Source organism: Staurois parvus, unplaced genomic scaffold (genome assembly GCF_062004578.1).
Source record: "Staurois parvus isolate SC_StPar_1 unplaced genomic scaffold, SC_StPar_1.0 ptg003750l, whole genome shotgun sequence".
NCBI lineage: Eukaryota > Metazoa > Chordata > Amphibia > Anura > Ranidae > Staurois > Staurois parvus.
In genome coordinates this window covers 1-8,396 of record NW_028321546.1, presented here as the reverse complement: position 1 = coordinate 8,396, position 8,396 = coordinate 1, and positions in this window count along the sequence as shown.

Here is an 8,396-nt window from a genome sequence, read left to right as displayed (position 1 = left end):
GCCAGAAACAACGACTGCCTGCAAAATGCGTCTAGGGGCCCATTCCCAGCGGACGCAGCGGGATGCGTTTATGAATGCATTCTCACCGCACACACAGTAGGGATCAGCGCAGATACGCGTCTAAACCCACCTGATCCATTCTCGTGGGAAGTTGTCACTGCAGACAGACAACCATACACAGCAATGGCTCCTCCCACAGCGAAACGTACAACTGCGGCGAATGTAGTCGCCACCCCATCCCTTTAAATCCAAACACATATTATTACACAGGTTCTGGGGCTGATTAAGGGGGCAATTAAACTCATTTAGACCCCGGGTGTGACTTAACATGCGATTTGTAAGTCGCACCCAATTGTCCGCAATTACAGCGGTCATATCCGACATCTGCGCACCTCAAGTCCGAATCCCATCCGACTCTGAAATCGGGCGACTTCACTGGAACCCGGGGACTAGCGACTTATCTGCACCAAATTGGCCTCAGAACCCGTGTCATTAATATGCGACTAGTTGCTCATCAACCCTAGGTGAATGCCTCAGCCGCTTGTCATTGGCAGTTCACAGTGGCAGTTTCCTGGCAGGATAGCTCAGGTGAGTTCAGACCCGTGTCCCAGATAACCAGCCCCAAATCAGTTACCCGAGTACTGGGCTGCAGAGCTCTCCCCGGACCCCGCATTCACTGTATCCGCTCTCCCCGGACCCCGCACTCACTGTATCCGCTCTCCCCGGACCCCGCATTCACTATATCCCCTCTCCCCGAACCCGCATTCACTATATCCGCTCTCCCCGGACCCCGCATTCCCTATATCCGCTCTCCCCGGACCCCCAATTCACTATATCCGCTCTCCCCGGACCCCGCATTCACTATATCCGCTCTCCCCGGACCCCGCATTCCCTATATCCGCTCTCCCCGGACCCCGCATTCACTGTATCCGCTCTCCCCGGACCCCGCATTCACTATATCCGCTCTCCCCGGACCCCGCATTCACTATATCCGCTCTCCCCGGACCCCCCATTCGCTATATCCGCTCTCCCCGGACCCCGCATTCACTATATCCCCTCTCCCCGGACCCCGCATTCACTATATCCCCTCTCCCCGGACCCCGCATTCACTATATCCGCTCTCCCCGGACCCCGCATTCACTATATCCGCTCTCCCCGGACCCCGCATTCACTATATCCGCTCTCCCCGGACCCCGCATTCACTATATCCGCTCTCCCACAGTACACAGAACATGGAAATGCAATTATTTTAGTAAATATAAACTGCTAAATCCCTTTTCTCATCAGCAGTATATAGCAGTCTTGTGACTTCTATCAGTGTCCAGCAGAGCATTGGTTAAAGTTTGTAGGAGGAGTTTTCATTCATTGTCCTATGAGGCTACATGACCCCTGACTCTCTGTCTGGACAGTGCTGATCACATGCACCTTTCCAAAGAAAAAAAAACTTCTCTAGCAATACACACCAAACTGAGCATGTGCAGCTTGCCCCCAAGGATCAATGCTATCAGCACATGGATTGGGGACAGTAGAAGAAGGGTAGAATCAGAGTAGACAGGATCAAACAGCCTTTTTACACAATGTAGAGGATTAACCCCTTAGGTCCCACAGTGAGTATACCCAGCATGCTTTGCTGCCTCTACAGATGGATGTCATGTTGGGGGTTCAGGAACTTTATGTGAAATGTGCCGCAGTCTCTCTGTGCAGTCAGAAGTCGTTTGTTTTCCTGCAGTTCACGTCGTTATCGCTGGTGATATTTTTATATGATTTTTATTTCTGAACTGTCCGGTGAGAAGTACGCCGCGAATGTACAATAATACGCCACGAATGTACAATAATACGCCACGAATGTACGATAATACGCCACGAATGTACGATAATACGCCACGAATGTACAATAATACGCCACGAATGTACGATAATACGCCACGAATGTACGATAATACGCCACGAATGTACGATAATACGCCGCGAATGTACGATAATACGCCGCGAATGTACGATAATACGCCGCGAATGTACGATAATACGCCGCGAATGTACGATAATACGCCACGAATGTACGATAATACGCCACGAATGTACGATAATACGCCGGAAATGTACGATAATACGCCGCAAATGTACGATAATACGCCACGAATGTAAGATAATACGCCACGAATGTACGATAATACGCCGCGAATGTACGATAATACGCCACGAATGTACGATAATACGCCACGAATGTACGATAATACGCCGCGAATGTACGATAATACGCCGCGAATGTACGATAATACGCCGGAAATGTACGATAATACGCCGCGAATGTACGATAATACGCCACGAATGTAAGATAATACGCCACGAATGTACGATAATACGCCGCGAATGTACGATAATACGCCGGAAATGTACGATAATACGCCGCAAATGTACGATAATACGCCGCAAATGTACGATAATACGCCGCGAATGTACGATAATACGCCGGAAATGTACGATAATACGCCGCGAATGTACGATAATACGCCACGAATGTACGATAATACGCAGCGAATGTACGATAATACGCCACGAATGTATGATAATACTCCGCGAATGTACGATAATACGCAGCGAATGTACGATAATACGCCGCGAATGTACGATAATACGCCGCGAATGTACGATAATACGCCGCGAATGTACGATAATACGCCGCGAATGTACGATAATACGCCGCGAATGTACGATAATACGCCGCGAATGTACGATAATACGCCACGAATGTACGATAATACGCAGCGAATGTACGATAATACGCAGCGAATGTACGATAATACGCCGCGAATGTACGATAATACGCAGCGAATGTACGATAATACGCCGCGAATGTACGATAATAACAAATCGTTCAGGAGAAATGTTACATTGTTATGCGGATATTTGATACACGCCGATCGTTATTGATGATTGATCGATCTTTATGAATGAAATGGACGATTATTATTATACAATTACATTACAAATTATGATGATAAATATTCTACAAGAAAAAAGAATCGGGAGCTCCTCCCTCCGGCCTGCACAGTGCATGATGGCCGGGCTCACCCGGAATGGGGTGTTACATTGTTACCCGGATCAGGATACCAACCCACATCTTACCCAATTAGTAAACGGCGGCATGTCCAGAGGATCCACCTCACCCTGAACACGTATTAATGACACGGGTCCCTCACCCTGAACACGTATTAATGACACGGGTCCCTCACCCTGAACACGTATTAATGACACGGGTCCCTCACCCTGAACACGTATTAATGACACGGGTCCCTCACCCTGAACACCTATTAATGACAGGGGTCCCTCACCCTGAACATGTATTAATGACACGGGTCCCTCACCCTGAACACGTATTAATGACACGGGTCCCTCACCCTGAACACCTATTAATGACAGGGGTCCCTCACCCTGAACATGTATTAATGACACGGGTCCCTCACCCTGAACACGTATTAATGACAGGGGTCCCTCACCCTGAACACGTATTAATGACAGGGGTCCCTCACCCTGAACACCTATTAATGACACGGGTCCCTCACCCTGAACACGTATTAATGACACGGGTCCCTCACCCTGAACACGTATTAATGACGGGTCCCTCACCCTGAACACCTATTAATGACACGGGTCCCTCACCCTGAACACCTATTAATGACAGGGGTCCCTCATCCTGAACACGTATTAATGACAGGGGTCCCTCATCCTGAACACGTATTAATGACAGGGGTCCCTCACCCTGAACAACTATTAATGACACGGGTCCCTCACCCTGAACACCTATTAATGACACGGGTCCCTCACCCTGAACACGTATTAATGACACGGGTCCCTCACCCTGAACACCTATTAATGACAGGGGTCCCTCACCCTGAACACGTATTAATGACACGGGTCCCTCACCCTGAACACGTATTAATGACATGGGTCCCTCACCCTGAACACGTATTAATGACACGGGTCCCTCACCCTGAACACGTATTAATGACACGGGTCCCTCACCCTGAACACGTATTAATGACACGGGTCCCTCACCCTGAACACGTATTAATGACACGGGTCCCTCATCCTGAACACGTATTAATGACACGGGTCCCTCACCCTGAACACGTATTAATGACAGGGGTCCCTCACCCTGAACACGTATTAATGACACGGGTCCCTCACCCTGAACACCTATTAATGACACGGGTCCCTCACCCTGAACACGTATTAATGACACGGGTCCCTCACCCTGAACACATATTAATGACAGGGGTCCCTCACCCTGAACACGTATTAATGACAGGGGTCCCTCACCCTGAACACGTATTAATGACACGGGTCCCTCACCCTGAACACCTATTAATGACAGGGGTCCCTCACCCTGAACACGTATTAATGACAGGGGTCCCTCACCCTGAACACGTATTAATGACAGGGGTCCCTCACCCTGAACACGTATTAATGACGGGTCCCTCACCCTGAACACCTATTAATGACACGGGTCCCTCACCCTGAACACCTATTAATGACAGGGGTCCCTCACCCTGAACACGTATTAATGACAGGGGTCCCTCACCCTGAACACGTATTAATGACACGGGTCCCTCACCCTGAACACCTATTAATGACAGGGGTCCCTCACCCTGAACACGTATTAATGACAGGGGTCCCTCACCCTGAACACGTATTAATGACAGGGGTCCCTCACCCTGAACACGTATTAATGACGGGTCCCTCACCCTGAACACCTATTAATGACACGGGTCCCTCACCCTGAACACCTATTAATGACACGGGTCCCTCACCCTGAACACGTATTAATGACACGGGTCCCTCACCCTGAACACGTATTAATGACAGGGGTCCCTCACCCTGAACACGTATTAATGACACGGGTCCCTCACCCTGAACACGTATTAATGACAGGGGTCCCTCACCCTGAACACCTATTAATGACAGGGGTCCCTCACCCTGAACACGTATTAATGACACGGGTCCCTCACCCTGAACACGTATTAATGACACGGGTCCCTCACCCTGAACACGTATTAATGACACGGGTCCCTCACCCTGAACACGTATTAATGACACGGGTCCCTCACCCTGAACACGTATTAATGACAGGGGTCCCTCACCCTGAACACGTATTAATGACACGGGTCCCTCACCCTGAACACATATTAATGACACGGGTCCCTCACCCTGAACACGTATTAATGACACGGGTCCCTCACCCTGAACACGTATTAATGACACGGGTCCCTCACCCTGAACACGTATTAATGACACGGGTCCCTCACCCTGAACACGTATTAATGACACGGGTCCCGGGGCTGGGGGAGGTGATAATGACACGGGTCCCTCACCCTGAACACGTATTAATGACACGGGTCCCTCACCCTGAACACGTATTAATGACACGGGTCCCTCACCCTGAACACGTATTAATGACACGGGTCCCTCACCCTGAACACGTATTAATGACACGGGTCCCTCACCCTGAACACGTATTAATGACACGGGTCCCTCACCCTGAACACGTATTAATGACACGGGTCCCTCACCCTGAACACGTATTAATGACACGGGTCCCTCACCCTGAACACGTATTAATGACACGGGTCCCTCACCCTGAACACGTATTAATGACACGGGTCCCGGGGCTGGGGGAGGTGATAATGACACGGGTCCCTCACCCTGAACACGTATTAATGACACGGGTCCCTCACCCTGAACACCTATTAATGACACGGGTCCCTCACCCTGAACACGTATTAATGACACGGGTCCCTCACCCTGAACACGTATTAATGACACGGGTCCCTCACCCTGAACACCTATTAATGACACGGGTCCCTCACCCTGAACACCTATTAATGACAGGGGTCCCTCACCCTGAACACGTATTAATGACGGGTCCCTCACCCTGAACACCTATTAATGACGGGTCCCTCACCCTGAACACGTATTAATTACACGGGTCCCTCACCCTGAACACGTATTAATGACAGGGGTCCCTCACCCTGAACACCTATTAATGACAGGGGTCCCTCACCCTGAACACGTATTAATGACACGGGTCCCTCACCCTGAACACGTATTAATGACACGGGTCCCTCACCCTGAACACGTATTAATGACACGGGTCCCTCACCCTGAACACGTATTAATGACACGGGTCCCTCACCCTGAACACGTATTAATGACACGGGTCCCTCACCCTGAACACGTATTAATGACACGGGTCCCGGGGCTGGGGGAGGTGATAATGACACGGGTCCCTCACCCTGAACACGTATTAATGACACGGGTCCCTCACCCTGAACACCTATTAATGACACGGGTCCCTCACCCTGAACACCTATTAATGACACGGGTCCCTCACCCTGAACACGTATTAATGACAGGGGTCCCTCACCCTGAACACCTATTAATGACAGGGGTCCCTCACCCTGAACACGTATTAATGACACGGGTCCCTCACCCTGAACACGTATTAATGACAGGGGTCCCTCACCCTGAACACGTATTAATGACACGGGTCCCTCACCCTGAACACGTATTAATGACAGGGGTCCCTCACCCTGAACACCTATTAATGACAGGGGTCCCTCACCCTGAACACGTATTAATGACACGGGTCCCTCACCCTGAACACGTATTAATGACACGGGTCCCTCACCCTGAACACGTATTAATGACACGGGTCCCTCACCCTGAACACGTATTAATGACACGGGTCCCTCACCCTGAACACGTATTAATGACACGGGTCCCTCACCCTGAACACGTATTAATGACACGGGTCCCTCACCCTGAACACGTATTAATGACACGGGTCCCTCACCCTGAACACGTATTAATGACAGGGGTCCCTCACCCTGAACACGTATTAATGACACGGGTCCCTCACCCTGAACACATATTAATGACACGGGTCCCTCACCCTGAACACGTATTAATGACACGGGTCCCTCACCCTGAACACGTATTAATGACACGGGTCCCTCACCCTGAACACGTATTAATGACACGGGTCCCTCACCCTGAACACGTATTAATGACACGGGTCCCGGGGCTGGGGGAGGTGATAATGACACGGGTCCCTCACCCTGAACACGTATTAATGACACGGGTCCCTCACCCTGAACACGTATTAATGACACGGGTCCCTCACCCTGAACACGTATTAATGACACGGGTCCCTCACCCTGAACACGTATTAATGACAGGGGTCCCTCACCCTGAACACGTATTAATGACACGGGTCCCTCACCCTGAACACATATTAATGACACGGGTCCCTCACCCTGAACACGTATTAATGACACGGGTCCCTCACCCTGAACACGTATTAATGACACGGGTCCCTCACCCTGAACACGTATTAATGACACGGGTCCCTCACCCTGAACACGTATTAATGACACGGGTCCCGGGGCTGGGGGAGGTGATAATGACACGGGTCCCTCACCCTGAACACGTATTAATGACACGGGTCCCGGGGCTGGGGGAGGTGATAATGACACGGGTCCCTCACCCTGAACACGTATTAATGACACGGGTCCCTCACCCTGAACACGTATTAATGACACGGGTCCCGGGGCTGGGGGAGGTGATAATGACACGGGTCCCTCACCCTGAACACGTATTAATGACACGGGTCCCTCACCCTGAACACGTATTAATGACACGGGTCCCTCACCCTGAACACGTATTAATGACACGGGTCCCGGGGCTGAGGGAGGTGATAATGACACCCCCCCACCCCCACCCGCTGTATCTGAAATAGATTACCCTCAGCAGCCTAATGAATATTTCTTCGGGATTTACAGGGATGAGTTGGCATCCCAACCTCCAACAGTCTCCCCAAAGGGTTACAATGTATAACATGGAGTTTGTATGTCTGCTGTGTTTGTATGGGGTTTGTCTAGACATTCGTGTTTGCTGGTAATCCAAACCCTGCTGGTGGTTTCAGGAGCGGATTCCACCCATAACTGGACCTGGTCTCTGTATGACTGCAGAGGGAGCGATAGACTGCAGGCTCAACCGGGGGGGGGGGCCGTATGGGGGGGGTTCATGTTTATTATTATCTTTGTTTTTTTTTTATGTTTATGATTGTGGGGGGTTTTTTAGGTGTACTTCTATTTATTTGTGTTTTCATTATTTATTTATTTCAGGTACTTATATAGCGCCATCAATGTACTCCGCGCTGTACATATATATTGTACATTCACATCAGGCCCCGCCCCCGAGGAGCGTACCATCTAAGGTCCCTAACTCACATCATACATACACATATTAGGGCCAATATAGACAGGAACCAATTCACCTCCCAGCATGTCTTTGGAGTGTAGGAAGAAACCGGAGTACCCGGAGGAAACCCACGC